Consider the following 22025-nt stretch of genomic DNA (forward strand, 5'->3'; position numbering starts at 1 on the left):
AAACGCTTTCTTTCGCCAAGACAGTGCGTTTCTCACTGTTACATGCATTTGAATGGGGAACTCGACCGAAACAAAGTATAAGTTTTCATTATGTTAATAACTTGGAAATCTTAGCTCAAACAGCTACAAAACCTGTTTTCCCAGCACGGGGACCTTGAGTTCTATAAGATAAAGCCATAAACATGTGTATCCGAGTCTTCTATCAAAAGTTACAGCTATTTATATGAAGTTGTACAAAAACGCTTTCTTTCGCCAAGACAGTGCGTTTCTCACTGTTACATGCATTTGAATGGGGAACTCGACCGAAACAAAGTATAGGTTTTCATTATGTGTATAACTTGGAAATCTTAGCTCAAACAGCTGCAAATCCTGTTTTCCCAGCACGGGGACCTTGAGTTCTATAAGATAAATCCATAAACATGTTTGTCTGAGTCTTCTATCAAAAGTTACAGCTATTTATATGAAGTTGTACAAAAACGCTTTATTTCGCCAAGACAGTGCGTTTCTCACTGTTACATGCATTTGAATGGGGAACTCGACCGAAACAAAGTATAGGTTTTCATTATGTGTATAACTTGGAAATCTTTGCTCAAACAGCTGCAAAACCTGTTTTCCCAGCACGGGGACCTTGAGTTCTATAAGATAAATCCATAAACATGTGTATCCGACTCTTCTATCAAAAGTTACAGCTATTTATATGAAGTTGTACAAAAACGCTTTATTTCGCCAAGACAGTGCGTTTCTCACTGTTACATGCATTTGAATGGGGAACTCACCGAAACAAAGTATAGGTTTTCATTATGTGTATAACTTGGAAATCTTAGCTCAAACAGCTGCAAAACCTGTTTTCCCAGCACGGGGACCTTGAGTTCTATAAGATAAATCCATAAACATGTGTATCCGACTCTTCTATCAAAAGTTACAGCTATTTATATGAAGTTGTACAAAAACGCTTTCTTTCGCCAAGACAGTGCGTTTCTCACTGTTACATGCATTTGAATGGGGAACTCGACCGAAACAAAGTATAGGTTTTCATTATGTGTATAACTTGGAAATCTTAGCTCAAACAGCTGCAAAACCTGTTTTCCCAGCACGGGGACCTTGAGTTCTATAAGATAAAGCCATAAACATGTTTGTCTGAGTCTTCTATCAAAAGTTACAGCTATTTATATGAAGTTGTACAAAAACGCTTTATTTCGCCAAGACAGTGCGTTTCTCACTGTTACATGCATTTGAATGGGGAACTCGACCGAAACAAAGTATAGGTTTTCATTATGTGTATAACTTGGAAATCTTTGCTCAAACAGCTGCAAAACCTGTTTTCCCAGCACGGGGACCTTGAGTTCTATAAGATAAATCCATAAACATGTTTGTCTGAGTCTTCTATCAAAAGTTACAGCTATTTATATGAAGTTGTACAAAAACGCTTTCTTTCGCCAAGACAGTGCGTTTCTCACTGTTACATGCATTTGAATGGGGAACTCGACCGAAACAAAGTATAGGTTTTCATTATGTGTATAACTTGGAAATCTTAGCTCAAACAGCTGCAAAACCTGTTTTCCCAGCACGGGGACCTTGAGTTCTATAAGATAAATCCATAAACATGTGTATCCGACTCTTCTATCAAAAGTTACAGCTATTTATATGAAGTTGTACAAAAACGCTTTCTTTCGCCAAGACAGTGCGTTTCTCACTGTTACATGCATTTGAATGGGGAACTCGACCGAAACAAAGTATAGGTTTTCATTATGTGTATAACTTGGAAATCTTAGCTCAAACAGCTGCAAAACCTGTTTTCCCAGCACGGGGACCTTGAGTTCTATAAGATAAATCCATAAACATGTGTATCCGACTCTTCTATCAAAAGTTACAGCTATTTATATGAAGTTGTTCAAAAACGCTTTATTTCGCCAAGACAGTGCGTTTCTCACTGTTACATGCATTTGAATGGGGAACTCACCGAAACAAAGTATAAGTTTTCATTATGTGAATAACTTGGAAATCTTAGCTCAAACAGCTACAAAACCTGTTTTCCCAGCACGGGGACCTTGAGTTCTATAAGATAAAGCCATAAACATGTGTATCCGACTCTTCTATCAAAAGTTACAGCTATTTATATGAAGTTGTACAAAAACGCTTTCTTTCGCCAAGACAGTGCGTTTCTCACTGTTACATGCATTTGAATGGGGAACTCGCCTGAAAGAAAGTATAGGTTTTCATTATGTGAATAATTTTAAAATTTTAGCTCAAACGGCTGCAAAACCTGTTTGCCCAGCACGGGGATATTGAGTTCTATAAGATAAAGCCATAAACATGTTTGTCTGAGTCTTCTATCAAAAGTTACAGCTATTTATATGAAGTTGTACAAAAACGCTTTATTTCGCCAAGACAGTGCGTTTCTCACTGTTACATGCATTTGAATGGGGAACTCGACCGAAACAAAGTATAAGTTTTCATTATGTTAATAACTTGGAAATCTTAGCTCAAACAGCTACAAAACCTGTTTTCCCAGCACGGGGACCTTGAGTTCTATAAGATAAAGCCATAAACATGTGTATCCGAGTCTTCTATCAAAAGTTACAGCTATTTATATGAAGTTGTACAAAAACGCTTTCTTTCGCCAAGACAGTGCGTTTCTCACTGTTACATGCATTTGAATGGGGAACTCGACCGAAACAAAGTATAGGTTTTCATTATGTGTATAACTTGGAAATCTTAGCTCAAACAGCTGCAAAACCTGTTTTCCCAGCACGGGGACCTTGAGTTCTATAAGATAAAGCCATAAACATGTTTGTCTGAGTCTTCTATCAAAAGTTACAGCTATTTATATGAAGTTGTACAAAAACGCTTTATTTCGCCAAGACAGTGCGTTTCTCACTGTTACATGCATTTGAATGGGGAACTCGACCGAAACAAAGTATAGGTTTTCATTATGTGTATAACTTGGAAATCTTTGCTCAAACAGCTGCAAAACCTGTTTTCCCAGCACGGGGACCTTGAGTTCTATAAGATAAATCCATAAACATGTTTGTCTGAGTCTTCTATCAAAAGTTACAGCTATTTATATGAAGTTGTACAAAAACGCTTTCTTTCGCCAAGACAGTGCGTTTCTCACTGTTACATGCATTTGAATGGGGAACTCGACCGAAACAAAGTATAGGTTTTCATTATGTGTATAACTTGGACATCTTAGCTCAAACAGCTACAAAACCTGTTTTCCCAGCACGGGGACCTTGAGTTCTATAAGATAAATCCATAAACATGTGTATCCGACTCTTCTATCAAAAGTTACAGCTATTTATATGAAGTTGTACAAAAACGCTTTATTTCGCCAAGACAGTGCGTTTCTCACTGTTACATGCATTTGAATGGGGAACTCACCGAAACAAAGTATAGGTTTTCATTATGTGTATAACTTGGACATCTTAGCTCAAACAGCTACAAAACCTGTTTTCCCAGCACGGGGACCTTGAGTTCTATAAGATAAAGCCATAAACATGTGTATCCGAGTCTTCTATCAAAAGTTACAGCTATTTATATGAAGTTGTACAAAAACGCTTTATTTCGCCAAGACAGTGCGTTTCTCACTGTTACATGCATTTGAATGGGGAACTCGCCTGAAACAAAGTATAGGTTTTCATTATGTGAATAACTTGAAAATCTTAGCTCAAACAGCTGCAAATCCTGTTTTCCCAGCACGGGGACCTTGAGTTCTATAAGATAAATCCATAAACATGTTTGTCTGAGTCTTCTATCAAAAGTTACAGCTATTTATATGAAGTTGTACAAAAACGCTTTCTTTCGCCAAGACAGTGCGTTTCTCACTGTTGCATGCATTTGAATGGGGAACTCGACCGAAACAAAGTATAGGTTTTCATTATGTGTATAACTTGGAAATCTTAGCTCAAACAGCTGCAAAACCTGTTTTCCCAGCACGGGGACCTTGAGTTCTATAAGATAAATCCATAAACATGTTTGTCTGAGTCTTCTATCAAAAGTTACAGCTATTTATATGAAGTTGTACAAAAACGCTTTCTTTCGCCAAGACAGTGCGTTTCTCACTGTTACATGCATTTGAATGGGGAACTCGACCGAAACAAAGTATAGGTTTTCATTATGTGTATAACTTGGAAATCTTAGCTCAAACAGCTGCAAAACCTGTTTTCCCAGCACGGGGACCTTGAGTTCTATAAGATAAATCCATAAACATGTGTATCCGACTCTTCTATCAAAAGTTACAGCTATTTATATGAAGTTGTACAAAAACGCTTTATTTCGCCAAGACAGTGCGTTTCTCACTGTTACATGCATTTGAATGGGGAACTCGACCGAAACAAAGTATAGGTTTTCATTATGTGTATAACTTGGACATCTTAGCTCAAACAGCTACAAAACCTGTTTTCCCAGCACGGGGACCTTGAGTTCTATAAGATAAATCCATAAACATGTGTATCCGACTCTTCTATCAAAAGTTACAGCTATTTATATGAAGTTGTACAAAAACGCTTTATTTCGCCAAGACAGTGCGTTTCTCACTGTTACATGCATTTGAATGGGGAACTCACCGAAACAAAGTATAGGTTTTCATTATGTGTATAACTTGGACATCTTAGCTCAAACAGCTACAAAACCTGTTTTCCCAGCACGGGGACCTTGAGTTCTATAAGATAAAGCCATAAACATGTGTATCCGAGTCTTCTATCAAAAGTTACAGCTATTTATATGAAGTTGTACAAAAACGCTTTATTTCGCCAAGACAGTGCGTTTCTCACTGTTACATGCATTTGAATGGGGAACTCGCCTGAAACAAAGTATAGGTTTTCATTATGTGAATAACTTGAAAATCTTAGCTCAAACAGCTGCAAATCCTGTTTTCCCAGCACGGGGACCTTGAGTTCTATAAGATAAATCCATAAACATGTTTGTCTGAGTCTTCTATCAAAAGTTACAGCTATTTATATGAAGTTGTACAAAAACGCTTTCTTTCGCCAAGACAGTGCGTTTCTCACTGTTGCATGCATTTGAATGGGGAACTCGACCGAAACAAAGTATAGGTTTTCATTATGTGTATAACTTGGAAATCTTAGCTCAAACAGCTGCAAAACCTGTTTTCCCAGCACAGGGACCTTGAGTTCTATAAGATAAATCCATAAACATGTTTGTCTGAGTCTTCTATCAAAAGTTACAGCTATTTATATGAAGTTGTACAAAAACGCTTTCTTTCGCCAAGACAGTGCGTTTCTCACTGTTACATGCATTTGAATGGGGAACTCGACCGAAACAAAGTATAGGTTTTCATTATGTGTATAACTTGGAAATCTTAGCTCAAACAGCTGCAAAACCTGTTTTCCCAGCACGGGGACCTTGAGTTCTATAAGATAAATCCATAAACATGTGTATCCGACTCTTCTATCAAAAGTTACAGCTATTTATATGAAGTTGTACAAAAACGCTTTCTTTCGCCAAGACAGTGCGTTTCTCACTGTTACATGCATTTGAATGGGGAACTCGACCGAAACAAAGTATAGGTTTTCATTATGTGTATAACTTGGAAATCTTAGCTCAAACAGCTGCAAAACCTGTTTTCCCAGCACGGGGACTCCATAAACATGTTTGTCTGAGTCTTCTATCAAAAGTTACAGCTATTTATATGAAGTTGTACAAAAACGCTTTCTTTCGCCAAGACAGTGCGTTTCTCACTGTTACATGCATTTGAATGGGGAACTCGACCGAAACAAAGTATAGGTTTTCATTATGTGTATAACTTGGAAATCTTAGCTCAAACAGCTGCAAAACCTGTTTTCCCAGCACGGGGACCTTGAGTTCTATAAGATAAATCCATAAACATGTGTATCCGACTCTTCTATCAAAAGTTACAGCGATTTATATGAAGTTGTACAAAAACGCTTTATTTCGCCAAGACAGTGCGTTTCTCACTGTTACATGCATTTGAATGGGGAACTCGACCGAAACAAAGTATAGGTTTTCATTATGTGTATAACTTGGAAATCTTAGCTCAAACAGCTGCAAAACCTGTTTTCCCAGCACGGGGACCTTGAGTTCTATAAGATAAATCCATAAACATGTGTATCCGACTCTTCTATCAAAAGTTACAGCTATTTATATGAAGTTGTACAAAAACGCTTTATTTCGCCAAGACAGTGCGTTTCTCACTGTTACATGCATTTGAATGGGGAACTCGCCTGAAACAAAGTATAGGTTTTCATTATGTGAATAACTTGAAAATCTTAGCTCAAACAGCTGCAAATCCTGTTTTCCCAGCACGGGGACCTTGAGTTCTATAAGATAAATCCATAAACATGTTTGTCTGAGTCTTCTATCAAAAGTTACAGCTATTTATATGAAGTTGTACAAAAACGCTTTCTTTCGCCAAGACAGTGCCACTGTCACATGCATTTGAATGTGGAACTCGACCGAAACAAAGTATAAGTTTTCATTATGTGAATAACTTGGAAATCTTAGCTCAAACAGCTACAAAACCTGTTTTCCCAGCACGGGGACCTTGAGTTCTATAAGATAAAGCCATAAACATGTGTATCCGACTCTTCTATCAAAAGTTACAGCTATTTATATGAAGTTGTACAAAAACGCTTTCTTTCGCCAAGACAGTGCGTTTCTCACTGTTACATGCATTTGAATGGGGAACTCGCCTGAAAGAAAGTATAGGTTTTCATTATGTGAATAATTTTAAAATTTTAGCTCAAACGGCTGCAAAACCTGTTTGCCCAGCACGGGGATATTGAGTTCTATAAGATAAAGCCATAAACATGTGTATCCGAGTCTTCTATCAAAAGTTACAGCTATTTATATGAAGTTGTACAAAAACGCTTTCTTTGGCCAAGACAGTGCGTTTCTCTCTGTTACATGCATTTGAATGGGGAACTCGACCGAAACAAAGTATAGGTTTTCATTATGTGTATAACTTGGAAATCTTAGCTCAAACAGCTGCAAATCCTGTTTTCCCAGCACGGGGACCTTGAGTTCTATAAGATAAAGCCATAAACATGTGTATCTGAGTCTTCTATCAAAAGTTACAGCTATTTATATGAAGCTGTACAAAAACGCTTTCTTTCGCCAAGACAGTGCGTTTCTCACTGTTACATGCATTTGAATGGGGAACTCGCCTGAAACAAAGTATAGGTTTTCATTATGTGAATAATTTTAAAATTTTAGCTCAAACGGCTGCAAAACCTGTTTGCCCAGCACGGGGATATTGAGTTCTATAAGATAAAGCCATAAACATGTGTTTCTGAGTCCTCTATCAAAAGTTACAGCGATTTATATGAAGTTGTTCAAAAACGCTTTATTTCGCCAAGACAGTGTGTTTCTCACTGTTACATGCATTTGAATGGGGAACTCGCCTGAAACAAAGTATAGGTTTTCATTATGTGAATAATTTTAAAATTTTAGCTCAAACGGCTGCAAAACCTGTTCTGTTTGCCCAGCACGGGGACCTTGAGTTCTATAAGATAAATCCATAAACATGTGTATCCGACTCTTCTATCAAAAGTTACAGCTATTTATATGAAGTTGTACAAAAACGCTTTCTTTCGCCAAGACAGTGCGTTTCTCACTGTTACATGCATTTGAATGGGGAACTCACCGAAACAAAGTATAGGTTTTCATTATGTGTATAACTTGAAAATCTTAGCTCAAACAGCTGCAAAACCTGTTTTCCCAGCACAGGGACCTTGAGTTCTATAAGATAAAGCCATAAACATGTGTATCCGAGTCTTCTATCAAAAGTTACAGCTATTTATATGAAGTTGTACAAAAACGCTTTCTTTCGCCAAGACAGTGCGTTTCTCACTGTTACATGCATTTGAATGGGGAACTCGACCGAAACAAAGTATAGGTTTTCATTATGTGTATAACTTGGAAATCTTAGCTCAAACAGCTGCAAAACCTGTTTTCCCAGCACGGGGACCTTGAGTTCTATAAGATAAATGTTTGTCTGAGTCTTCTATCAAAAGTTACAGCTATTTATATGAAGTTGTACAAAAACGCTTTCTTTCGCCAAGACAGTGCGTTTCTCACTGTTGCATGCATTTGAATGCAGTTCTTGCACGAAACAAAGTATAGGTTTTCATTATGTGAATAACTCGAAAATCTTAGCTCAAACCTGTTTGCTCAACACAGGGATACTAAATATTATAAGATAAAGCCATAACTACGTAAATCTGAATCTTCTATCAAAAGTTACAGCTAACTTCATGAAGTTGTACAAAAAGGCTTTATTTTGCAAAGATAGTGCGTTTCTGACTATTACATGCCAGACATGTGTCTCTTTACTGTGTTTAAGACACTTTACAGGTCCCTCCCCTAATGAAGAGTAGTGAGCAGCTGATTGGACCATGGAACAGGTGACCACGTTCAAAAAGCCGCTCTGACAGCTCCAGAGGGGAGAGAGGGAGAGAGTGTGTGCAACGAGCGAGTAGCCTGACAGCCGTCGCGGTCCTGACCATGGTTTTCCTAGCCTGTGCTTATCTTGTGTATTTGTGTGAGGGTGAATTGTAAAAGCCGCTCCTAGTGCATTAGCTGAGAGCTTAGGCACTCGTGGGCTGAAGCGGAAGGGGTGAGCTGCCTTTTCTTTTGGAATAGTTTTCTCCTGTTTTCTTGGTCAGGGAGCGAGGGTTAGCTCTGTCATTTGTTTGTTCTTTTTCTTTCCTAGGGTTTAGTTAGTCTTTTCTGGTGGGTCTTAGTTGGTTTTGTTTATTATTTTGGCCTGGGCTCACCTTGGAGCTATGCTTCTTGTCCTTAAATAAAATCACCTTTTTTTACTCACAACTGGTTTGGATGTTTGGCTTGGGAACCAGGGCGGGGATTTGTATCTCTCTCCTCCAACCTTATGTGCGTCCCTACATGCCTAGATTAGGGGCGTAACATAAATGGAGTTCTCACACGAAACAAAGTATAGCTTTTTATTTTGTGAATAACTTAAAAATCTTAGCTCACATAGCTTTAAACTGTTTGCTCAACGGGGATATTGAATTCTATAAGATAAAGCCATAAATACGTATATCTGAGTTTCCTATCAAAAGTTACAGCTGTCTTCATGAAGTTGTAAACCCTTTATTTCGCCGAGACAGTGCGTTTCTGACTTTTACATGCATTTGAATGGAGTTCTCGCACGAAACAAAGTATAGGCTTTCATTTTCATTTTTTTCAATAACTGGAAGCTCTTGGCTCAAACAGCTGCAAAACCTGTTTCCCCAGCACGGAGATGCTGAATTGTATAAGGCAAAGCCATAAACATGTTTGTCTGAGCCTTCTATCAAAAGTTACAGGTAACTTCATGAAGCTGTACAAAAACACTTTATTTCGCCGAGACCGTGCGTTTCTGACTATTACATGCATTTGAATGGAGTTCTCGCACGAAACAAAGTATAGGTTTTCATCTTGTGAATAACTTGAAAATCTTAACTCACATAGCTTTAAAACTGTTTGCTCAACACGGGGATATTGAATTCGATAAGATAAAGCCATAAATACGCATATCTGAGTCTCCTATCAAAAGTTAGAGCTGTCTTCATGAAGTTGTAAACGCTTTATTTCGCCAAGACAGTGCGTTTCTGACTATTACATGCATTTGAATGGAGTTGTCGCACGAAACAAAGTATAGGTATTCATTTTGTGAATAACTTGAAAATCTTAGATCAAACAGCTGAAAAACCTGTTTGCTCAACACGGGGATATCGAACTTTATAAGATAAAGCCATAAATATGTTTATATGCGTCTTCTATCAAAAGTTACAGCCGTCTTGAATGAAAGCATTATAGCAGCTTACCTCAATCATGTGGTAGAACAGACACATGGGCCACCTACGTGTCCTTCTACGGCAGGAGTAGTTGCCACAAACCTGCAAAACAAAAAGAAATGATCAGGTGACATGAACAGATTTATACAGCCATAAGCAAGAGATTCTTCCTGCCTGTGGGCGTCAAACTGGACCCCCCCCCCCCCCCCTCCCCCCTTACTGTAACTATCAAAACTATCATAGTCTAAAACTATCATCTCATATCAAAACTATTATAATCACATTATCTGACTTTATCAGTTATAACAATGAGAAACGGTAAACAATTTGGCAAATAAATTACTTATAATTGTGCTTACCTGGTCCAAATGATCCACAGTCCCTTTGCATTTGTTATAATCCAGGATGATGTGGGGCTTTCTCTTCCCAGAGTCCTGGACTTGTAGCTCACGGTGCCTGGTGCTCAATAAGACAACCTTTTTTCTTTGCTTGGGGATGTAGGAAACCACAGCCTTGCCCCCCCCCCCCCCCCCCCCCCCCCCCCCCCCCTGTAGCGACCTGGACGGGAGAGACGATCATCGAATCTTACTGCCCGATTAATTTGCTCAAATCTTTTTTTTTTTTTGACATGGTAGCATGAAACAGAAGAGCCCTGTCTCCCCATTTCACAGGCTTGTTGTCGTTTCATGTTGAGACCTGTACAGGCCAGCCAGCATCACAAGCCCCATGTAAGCCTGCAACTCCTCATCTATGTCCTTCCAGTCTTTTACTGACCTGTTGCCCCTGCAGGTTGGTGAAATGCAGGATTAGCTGCATAATGTCCTCTGCAAAAAAAAGATGGAAAGTGCTCACAGGGCTGCTGATCCTATACGAATTGCATAATGGGTTGGTCCTGGGGTTAAAATGGGGGGAGGAAAAAATGGCAGGACCTCTTCGTGTGTGGGTTGCCACATGATTTCTCCATTTTTAGATCTCCACTGGCCATCCTCCAGTCTTGTCTCTTCCTCCTGCTCTTCTTCCTCCTTCTCCTTCTCCTCCTCCGCACATGAGCTGCAAAGCTCCTCGGTGCCTGGCAAAAATTCTTCTTCGCTGTCAGAAGTATCTCCACTGCTTGTGGAGAGTGCAAAACTGCAGCAACAGCCTCCTCTAAACTGAGTGCACGCTTCATTGTGTCTGTGCAGAAATGACCACTCAGACCAGGCTGCAAAGTATTCTCATAGACTTCAAAGGTGCACCTGAATAAACATGCTATACCATACATCCAATAAGAGAGAGGAGGCACACTCTTGATCAAGAAAAAACATAAGCGCACGCCTTTGATCTCTCCCCCCCCCCTCTCTCTCTCTTTCTCTCTCTCTCTCTCTCTCTCTCTCTCTCACACACACACACACATGCACATGCACATACATACATACACAATACCATTTTATGGTGGTTAGCTGTTTTATTGTCATGCATTTTACAAGGTAAGATAACTATGTCCTGCATTCAAAACCACTGAAAATGTCTATGGTGGTGCTGTGCCTAATATTGTGCTGGTGTATGCTGGGTAATCGCACAGCTAGCGACTGGGTGACTTTATTCACCCGCTTCGGCTGTTATCAGTCCATATCCCCTAGATATGGACCATCTCCTGCTAGATTGTTCAGAAGGTTGTTATCATCCATCCAGATGGAGGATCACTAACAGGAGCGTGGGAAGACTCCAGAATCCACTCTGGCTGCAATCCGGTGGATACAGCAGTGTGTACAGGTAAGACCGTTTAAACGGACAGCATTTATAGAATGACTATTAAAAGTCAGACCAGCGAGTGTCAATAATGTTAATGTGGTTATGTTAGTAATACACCGAGTGCTAATATAACAGCTTTAAGATGCATTTGTAGATGTTATTACGTGTTTTACCGTCTTTATGGTGCTAGCTTAAAGTTACGGTGTAAACGTTAGCTTATATTGGAATAAAGCTGTTACTGTTTAAACGATGTTAGCACAGAAATATTAGCTTCTGTCATGACTGACGAAGTTACTAGTTAATAAAGTTTCCAGTAAAGTGTTTAATCGCAGCCACAGACTGACAGCAAATATCTCGATTAGCTTCAGTGCATCTGTAATAAATATGTGCAAGTTTCAGTGCTTCGTTTAAACTGTATGATACTTATACTGACCCAGGGTCAGTGTAAAATACAATCCTAGCTGTGTGAACAAAGCCTGGCTCCTTTAATCCTGCATGAAAAACCTCAGGATGCAGGCTATTATTACTCTTTCCTGCTGGCACACCTGTCACACCTGAGAGTCAGCTAGAAACTTACAGTGACGTGGACATCATGCAAAGACTGCCAGACTCTGACTCAAGTTAACACTAAACTTTAAACGGTACCTCTGTGTCTCTGTGTGCTGAACATTTAGGATTTAGTCAGGCTGCATCTGTGTTAGTCCTCTGACAGACTGGTGACCTGTCCAGGTGTGCTCTACTTATGACTACTGGGACAGGCTCTAGCTCCTGTAATAGAAATTTTATGTTATTCTCATTTAAGTGCTTATGCATATGCTTAGTTGTGACACTGTTATAGACTGTTCAATGAAAGTTTCTAAAACTAGATGAACTTACTTCAGCAGTTTGAGAAAACAACTCCCTTTACAGGTGCTGATAACGTCAAGGGCACAAAACAGCATAACCATTGATCCGTTAGGTTTCATAGCGAGACACGTGAAGTGGCAGAGCTGACATGACTGAACTGTGATGTTTGATGTGTGTTTGCTCTCCTGTGCACAGTAATAAATAGCATGATCACAGCTCTTTCTGTGTTGCAGACTTTATTTAAAAAATTCCATGACATCTACTATAACTGAACCAACCTGGTGCTCTTCATTTATGGAGGCTGTTGAGTCTGAATGTTGGATGTTGTGTATCTCGTGTTCTCTGGGCTTTGTTGTCCTCAGTCTTTTTGCAGGATCAGAAAACAAAACCGGGAGGCGCGTAAATGTTTCTTCTCCAGGATGTTTCTTCAAATGTTTCTTCTGGATGATGATATGACCGTGACACGGGATGCCACCTTTGGTCTTGTGACGAAGCAAAGCTCAGGAAGAAGTGTGATTAAATGGTACCCACATGTTGAGAAGGATGTACAGGGCACCTGCAGCCAAATCCAAGCTTCAGCTTAGTTGTAGTTGCAGAATGCTATAGGACTGAGACATCTAAGGCATCAAATGTTTGATTAAACGGATGAAAAAGAGAAGTTTTTTCCCTATAATTATCACTTCTTAAAATCTGTAGCAACTTCAAGTCTGTCAGCATGCTGAGCATGCTCAGAATGTGACAATATATTTTTGTTCAATATTTAATTTCTTTCAGTTGCAATTGTTAAATGAAAAAATATATATTCTTATAATTTAGCAAATGAATTTATCAAAAAAAAAAGAAGATACATATATCTGTATTAGTTTTAGTAAATTAATTTGACACCTGTATTGAAAATACCATATTGTATTCATACAGAATCAGTATGGTATCATTGTTTGTCTGTTCACTGATTGTTGAAGCTAAGAGCTACTTTGATCTGTTTAGATCTAAAGTATCCAAAGTTGAGTTCTAATGTTTCTTCACCCCTGTGTGTGTGATATGTGATTTCCTACATGCTGGCAGAGCAGAGCAGCAGTTTGTGCTCACAGATGGTGACGGTGTGGAGAGACGGTGGTATTTCCTCAGAAGAACCAGCAGAGTCACAAAGGACACCAGTCCATCTCACCACCTTGACTTGCTGACTGATGTTCGTCTGCACTGCACAGAGGAAATCAACTGACCGAGGTTTGTCCAGTGACGTGTTATGAAATGTATATTTGTTTTATGCTTACAGATATGTTTTTCTTGACAGAGGCTCTGCAGAGGTTAGACAAAGCAGAGAAAACATGTGCTTTACATTTTACTGTGATTTATTGAGATATTTGTTGCCTGATGTTCAGCAGGAATGGAGAAATAGAATCAAAGGGAGATGTTTTTCCTGTTTTTGTAATGATGTAAGTAAATCTTCAATATTATTTATTTGCTTGGTTATATTAGGAGCGTTTCTGAGTGAGGGGGAGAGGAGTCATCATCCAGGTAAAGTGACGTGGATCAGTGGATACACTTGTCTCCCCTTTAAAGGAGACGATCCAAGTCATCCTTAAATGTTAGCGCTTTCAAATACACAAACATTTTTAAAGGACAAAAATGAACATCCAACTTTGACTGTAATACAAAATAAATCTTTGCATGTGTGTTTTCAAACTCTCAGATGGGCAGTATATCAGTCTTGGACTGTCTAACCTGCCGGAGCAGCACTGAATGACCACCGCACGAGCATGTTCCTGCAACATTCAGCATCTGATCCTTCATCTGTGTGCTTCTGCTTTTGGTAAGTAGAGTTACCCAACTCCAGTAACTCTAAACACATGCCATCCATTTCTAACGGCCTGGTTACTTCCTGTCAGTTACTTTAGAAACCATGTGGTCACCTGACCTAACACTGTTTCTTCTTCTTCCCCTTAATGTTGAAGTGTCAAATGTCAAACAGCTGGAGAGGAAACTACACCAGTGTACTGGGATGTTTCAGCAACACGTGCCAGATGCTGTTCCTTCATGGTGACATCACCAGAGACAGTCCCGCCCACCTCAGGACCCATTGATTATGATGATCTGATCCATCAAACCCCCAGCAGGTGAACTTTATTCATGACATAACACCGCAACAATGTAAAAAATTAAACAGCAACAGTCTAAATGTAAAGTGCATTCTAAAGTCCTCTTCAATAAATTGTATGCAAAGAGTCATTCAGGTCACTACAGAACCCAGAGTCTTCATCATTAAATCTCTGGTTGCTTCATTTTTTCTATCCTATATCAGATATTTTAAAGGTTAGCTTAGGTAAAGTTCCATTCTCATGGTGAGGCAAAGTGCTTTATGTGTGTGTGTGTGCGCGTGTCATGAACGGCTATAAAAGGCCTATAATTAAAGAACAAAGCGGGGTTTGAGTTCGAGTTGCGGCAGACTGTCACTACTTGTAAATGGAACGCAGCCTTCCTACGGCGGACAGCTAATAACAGGAATCGGACGCGGTCCAGCCAAGTCCACAGCAACCACCATAGCAACCGCCTAGCATGACCTTAAAAACATATTCTGTCTTCATAACTATCAAAATCGTGAAATGATTTGCAAAGTGTGAAAGTGTTACAGCTGCAGAGAGCTATGGCGGTATCTATGGAAGCTGTTTACATAGCTAATAATATACGATGTAACCATGGAGACAGTCAGTCACTTGAGCTAGCGGTGCATGTTTACTACAGTGAATAAGGTGATTGAGTGCACAGCGTCCACACTCTGCAGGGGGTAAAGACATTACTTCAATATTGTTTTATATTGATATATATTAGCCTTCTGTTGACCATCACCTCAGGTTCACCATTACAGTTTCAGATTACAGATGCACACTGTCTAAACACATTCAAAAACTCATGTCTCAGAAATAAGCACAGCTGTTCATGTTTGTCATTAGAGTTTTATTTGTAAGAAAATTATGAACTTCATATTGTGCATTAAATAAAAGAACATTTCACAACTCTGAGTCAACAGAAACAGGTAACAGAAATGTCTCTAATGTGTACAGTGTAGTGTAAGCATTAAAAGATCATAAAGGAAAAACTAACATTTATGTGAAACTAATTGTAATAAAAAATGAGCAGGTGCTTTATAGATTTAAAAGAAAGAATCTGAAAACAACACTTTTTTGGTCTAAGTGATCAAAGTAGAAAACAGAACTGATGTTCAAGAACAAACCGTAGCTGCACTAATATTACACATCTCGATCGTTGTACTGAACAGACATTGTTGCTTTTAAAACCACATGCAGTGTGTGACCATGACTGTTCACTGAGACCATGAACGCCACTTCGCTGAAGCATTCTTCTTCTTCTTCTTGCCATTAAATTGGAAGCAGAAGCAGCACGAGCTGATTTGATCTACTGAAAGGAAAAAGCAGAACATCTGAGTTGAAACCAGTCAGCTGAAATCATTAAGACAGGAACAAATTCAATGCAGTGTCTCAAGTGGCTTAGCCTGTTACAACTGTTGATACAAGCTAAATACGGTTAACACACAGTGTCAGGGAGCTCCAGTGTGGGAACTAGTGGCTTTAGGTTTGTAGTCATTTAACTTTCATCCATTCATTCATTTAATTCAGGAGGAAGAAATGCCAGGTTGGTGCAGGCTGGTTACATGCATTTGGTCCCATGCTGTCTTTAATTAAATGACTTGGTTCATTTTATGGCTGGGCTTTATGTGGGGTTATATCATGTTATTTGGGCAGGAGTACCTGTCCCCTGTTAGACTTAGAAAGTTTCTCCATAAGTAGAGTTTCTAACTCTTCTAGCACATCTGTGGCTGACAGCTTTTTGGTGGCTCTTTTTACCCCACACTGGTTGTGAGTGTGTAAATAGCCCCACTAGTTATTTTGGGTTGCAGTTAACTAGGGAGGAAGGGGTGGGTATGCCATGATTAGGTGAATAACAATTATATGTGATACATAAATTTCACAATGCATGCATATATCTCTATCAATTAAACCTGGCCTGAGGGCTGCCATTTTTTACATTCAGTTATTTCTCTTAGAAATGTTGGAACTAAATAATGAATGTGTTACAGTTAAAGTGAAACACTGGTCAGTGTAAATGGCTCATTGGGACACAGAAACCTTTAAATTAAACCTGATATCTAGTGTCAAACAATATCAAAGCTGTAAAAGATGTTTACATTCAGAATTTATAAAACTATGATTGTAAATAAATTCAAACAAGTGAGCTTTTCTCTTTGTGCTGAATATCAACACTGTGGTTTCTTAGACTGTAAGCTTTACTTTAGTGCAACCAGTTGCAGAAGCTGCCACTCCAAATGTCTTTTGATAACAAGAAAAAAATACCTTTTCAGTACACGGCCTGAAGTTCTTCTCCGACATCTTCTGCAATCGGCTTTGTCTGCTGGTTTGAAGACAATAAACCACAAAAAAGATGATTTAGTCACTTTGTCTGCGTCATGCAGCTCGAATGTGTCGTGTAACAATGTTGAATAGCCGTCGTTATCCCTCTGCTTTGAGCCTTTTATCAAAAGTTACAGCTAACTTCATGAAGTTGTACAAAAAGGCTTCATTTCGCCGAGACAGTGCGTTTCTGACTATTACATGCATTTGAATGGAGTTCTTGCACGAAACAAAGTATAAGTTTTCATTATGTGAATAACTTGTATTTTACACTGACCCTGGGTCAGTATCAACTTCATGAAGACAGCTGTAACTTTTGATAGAGGACTCACACACACACATATTTATGGCTTTGCCTTATAGAATTCAGCATCTCCGTGCTGAGGAAATAGGTTTTGCAGCTGTTTGAGCTAAGATTTTCAAGTTATTCACAAATTGAAAACCTATACTTTGTGTCGGTCGAGTTCTCCATTCAAATACATGTAATAGCGAGAAACGCACTAACGTGGTGAAATAAAGCGTTTTTCCATAAACTTCATAAAGACAGCTGTAAATTTTGAGAGAAGACTCACACACACATTGGGGGGATATTGAAGTCTATAAGATAAAGCCATGAATATCTTTGTCTGAGTCTTCTATCAAAAGTTACAGCAAGCTCTATGAAGTTGATGAGAAACGCTTTACTTCGCCAAGACAGTGCGTTTCTCACTGTTACATGCATTTGAATTTAGTTCTTGCCCGACACAAAGTATAGGTTTTAATTTGTGAATAACTTGAAAATCTTAGCTCAAACAGCTGCAAAACCTATTTCCTGAGCACTGAGATGCTGAATTCTATAAGGCAAAGCCATAAATATGTGTGTGTGATTCTTCTATCAACAGTTACAGCTGTCTTCTTGAAGTTGATACTGACCCAGGGTCAGTGTAAAATACAATCCTAGCTGTGTGAACAAAGCTTGGCTCCTTTAATCCTGCATGACAAACCTCAGGATGCAGGTTATTATTACTCTTTCCTGCTGGCACACCTGAGAGTCAGCTAGAAACTTACAGTGACGTGGACATCATGCAAAGACTGCCAGACTCTGTAATACTGTGAATGATCAGTGACTCAAGTTAACACTAAACTTTAAACAGTACCTCTGTGTCTCTGTGTGCTGAACATTTAGGATTGAGTCTGCATTGACTTTATTTATTGAGACTTTAATGTGCTAAAAGCAGGTTGAAGACAGCTCAGAAACATTTGAAGATTAAAATTTAGCATTATGGCTGCTGGTGGTTTGTAAAGCCTATACTCAGCTGTAGTTTTTGTTACTAATTTATGTTTGTTGTTGTTTAACACAGATTTCAGAAGAGCAAATATGCTTAATAGTTTAACTAGATTTCATTTGTCAGTGTGGGACTGCTGAGTCACCTGAAGAACTCATTTCATTCATTCTCCACATGATGTTCATATACAGAAATGTTTCACAGGAACTGGTTCCTCCCAAACTGTGAACTAGTGTGTTTCCATAGATTATCTCTGTATGAATGTACTTTTAAATGAAGGCAAGTGTTTGTCCTTTTTTGTTCCTCAGTTACAGTACGTGATATCTTGATATCAGGCGGTCAACACTGGGGGAAGACAAGAAGCAGACGTACTTCCAAGAGGGAGCTGCAGTGAGGACACAGCCAGGTCACTGAGGTCAGAGGTCAGAATCTGAAACAGCTCAGGTTTATATTTTAGGGGTTATAAAAAATCAAAATGTATTTATGAAGAAACCTTTAAATAATAGTCATAATTATGATTATTATAAGAAATATCAAACATTTAAGTGGATTTTCTGTTACACATATTGTATTAGCCCTGCAATAAACTGGCAGCCTGTCTTTGTCCTGTATCAGCTGGGATAGGCTTCATCCTCCCGCAACCCTGAATTGGATACATTGTATTCCAATTATGTAATCTGATCATTTACAAACTCAAGGTATCTAATCAAAATGTAAGTAATAATTATAAAATGGGAAAGCAGAAATAAGTGTGACATAAATGTAAATGTGTTAGCTGACATAGAGGACAGCTACATGTAGTCTGAAAAACCTTTGTTGTCAAGTTTGCAGGTATATCAGCACGAGACATTCTTACATAGAAGAGTCTGTTAAAGTCTCTAACTCAGCGAAGCATTATTGGTCCCGTCTGTTTGGATAAATATAGTAAGTTGATGTTTGTCCATTTATTGACACATTTTCTTAAGTGCTTATCCAGTTCAGGATCACAGTGGAGCTGCAGCTGGATATGTTCATTAAATAAACCTTACAAAAGTTAACAATAAACCTGCATCCATGTACGTTGTTGTCCACAGGATAAGAAAATCAAACTGGAACACTGTGGAACATGTTAATAAATGTTTGTGTGTTTATGCCTGTGTCTTTCACAGGAGGCGCTGGAAGGTTTCCCTAATAGTTCCTGGTGAATCAAAGCAGAACCATAAAGGTTGCTGGATTGCATGATGGCCTTACCCCTGAGCAGTCATCCTGTTAAAGGAGGAACCAGTTAGAAACTGTTTTCAAAGTAGCTGAGCAGATTTCATCTCAAGTAAGCGATTAACTGTTTGTTCATCTGTTCTGCCACTTAAAGAGCATTTAAGGACGTCTTTTGAGTGTCCAGCTGAATTAATTCTACTGGCTCTCATGGTCATTTGTTATTATAGACATATTTTTCATGTTCATCCAGCTATTTAGTAAATTCTATCTATTTAGTAATATCCGTCAGCTATAAAATGTAATATAAATATAAAAAATATCTAAATATCTCCTGCACTTTATATTTTAATGATGTAAGTCTGTTATCGTGTTACATTAGCATTCCTCACATATCAATGAGATGCTGTACAGTACAATCCTACTGACGCAGCAGAGGGATAACGACGGCTATTCAACATTGTTACACGACACATTCGAGCTGCATGACGCAGACAAAGTGACTAAATCATCTTTTTTATGGTTTATTGTCTTCAAACCAGCAGACAAAGCCGATTGCAGAAGATGTCGGAGAAGAACTTCAGGCCATGTACTGAAAAGGTATTTTTTTCTTGTTATCAAAAGACATTTGGAGTGGCAGCTTCTGCAACTGGTTGCACTAAAGTAAAGCTTACAGTCTAAGAAACCACAGTGTTGATATTCAGCACAAAGAGAAAAGCTCACTTGTTTGAATTTATTTACAATCATAGTTTTATAAATTCTGAATGTAAACATCTTTTACAGCTTTGATATTGTTTGACACTAGATATCAGGTTTAATTTAAAGGTTTCTGTGTCCCAATGAGCCATTTACACTGACCAGTGTTTCACTTTAACTGTAACACATTCATTATTTAGTTCCAACATTTCTAAGAGAAATAACTGAATGTAAAAAATGGCAGCCCTCAGGCCAGGTTTAATTGATAGAGATATATGCATGCATTGTGAAATTTATGTATCACATATAATTGTTATTCACCTAATCATGGCATACCCACCCCTTCCTCCCTAGTTAACTGCAACCCAAAATAACTAGTGGGGCTATTTACACACTCACAACCAGTGTGGGGTAAAAAGAGCCACCAAAAAGCTGTCAGCCACAGATGTGCTAGAAGAGTTAGAAACTCTACTTATGGAGAAACTTTCTAAGTCTAACAGGGGACAGGTACTCCTGCCCAAATAACATGATATAACCCCACATACAGCCCAGCCATAAAATGAACCAAGTCATTTAATTAAAGACAGCATGGGACCAAATGCATGTAACCAGCCTGCACCAACCTGGCATTTCTTCCTCCTGAATTAAATGAATGAATGGATGAAAGTTAAATGACTACAAACCTAAAGCCACTAGTTCCCACACTGGAGCTCCCTGACACTGTGTGTTAACCGTATTTAGCTTGTATCAACAGTTGTAACAGGCTAAGCCACTTGAGACACTGCATTGAATTTGTTCCTGTCTTAATGATTTCAGCTGACTGGTTTCAACTCAGATGTTCTGCTTTTTCCTTTCAGTAGATCAAATCAGCTTGTGCTGCTTCTGCTTCCAATTTAATGGCAAGAAGAAGAAGAAGAATGCTTCAGCGAAGTGGCGTTCATGGTCTCAGTGAACAGTCATGGTCACACACTGCATGTGGTTTTAAAAGCAACAATGTCTGTTCAGTACAACGATCAAGATGTGTAATATTAGTGCAGCTACGGTTTGTTCTTGAACATCAGTTCTGTTTTCTACTTTGATCACTTAGACCAAAAAAGTGTTGTTTTCAGATTCTTTCTTTTAAATCTATAAAGCACCTGCTCATTTTTTATTACAATTAGTTTCACATAAATGTTAGTTTTTCCTTTATGATCTTTTAATGCTTACACTACACTGTACACATTAGAGACATTTCTGTTACCTGTTTCTGTTGACTCAGAGTTGTGAAATGTTCTTTTATTTAATGCACAATATGAAGTTCATAATTTTCTTACAAATAAAACTCTAATGACAAACATGAACAGCTGTGCTTATTTCTGAGACATGAGTTTTTGAATGTGTTTAGACAGTGTGAATCTGTAATCTGAAACTGTAATGGTGAACCTGAGGTGATGGTCAACAGAAGGCTAATATATATCAATATAAAACAATATTGAAGTAATGTCTTTACCCCCTGCAGAGTGTGGACGCTGTGCACTCAATCACCTTATTCACTGTAGTAAACATGCACCGCTAGCTCAAGTGACTGACTGTCTCCATGGTTACATCGTATATTATTAGCTATGTAAACAGCTTCCATAGATACCGCCATAGCTCTCTGCAGCTGTAACACTTTCACACTTTGCAAATCATTTCACGATTTTGATAGTTATGAAGACAGAATATGTTTTTAAGGTCATGCTAGGCGGTTGCTATGGTGGTTGCTGTGGACTTGGCTGGACCGCGTCCGATTCCTGTTATTAGCTGTCCGCCGTAGGAAGGCTGCGTTCCATTTACAAGTAGTGACAGTCTGCCGCAACTCGAACTCAAACCCCGCTTTGTTCTTTAATTATAGGCCTTTTATAGCCGTTCATGACATGCGCACACACACACATAAAGCACTTTGCCTCACCATGAGAATGGAACTTTACCTAAGATAACCTTTAAAATATCTGATATAGGATAGAAAAATGAAGCAACCAGAGATTTAATGATGAAGACTCTAAAACCCACTGTCTTGACAAAATAAAGCGTTTTTGTACAACTTCATATAAATAGCTGTAACTTTTGAT

At 38.7% G+C, this 22025-nt stretch overlaps 1 long non-coding RNA gene across 6 annotated transcripts; it reads left to right on the forward strand.

The window, feature by feature from the left end:
- The first annotated feature begins 11155 nt into the window (after positions 1 to 11155).
- On the forward strand, positions 11156 to 21262 carry LOC146583708 (uncharacterized). 6 transcript variants are annotated; one of them, XR_014892677.1, is made up of 10 exons: positions 11156 to 11245; positions 11451 to 12879; positions 13422 to 13583; positions 13836 to 13874; positions 14050 to 14169; positions 14312 to 14473; positions 18357 to 18470; positions 19197 to 19354; positions 19782 to 19839; positions 20793 to 21262. It is a non-coding gene; the product is annotated as an uncharacterized LOC146583708 (long non-coding RNA). The 6 variants fall into 6 exon arrangements; XR_014892681.1 differs by lacking the exon at positions 11156 to 11245 and having other exon boundaries at positions 11277 to 12879; positions 18357 to 18463; XR_014892676.1 differs by lacking the exon at positions 11156 to 11245 and having other exon boundaries at positions 11278 to 12879; positions 13836 to 13944.
- Positions 21263 to 22025: the final 763 nt, after the last annotated feature.

Source organism: Mchenga conophoros, linkage group LG1, assembly GCF_057382185.1.
Source record: "Mchenga conophoros isolate Kocher_MC1m ecotype Shallow Benthic linkage group LG1, M_conophoros_male_GT1.1, whole genome shotgun sequence".
NCBI classification, from domain to species: Eukaryota; Metazoa; Chordata; class Actinopteri; order Cichliformes; family Cichlidae; genus Mchenga; species Mchenga conophoros.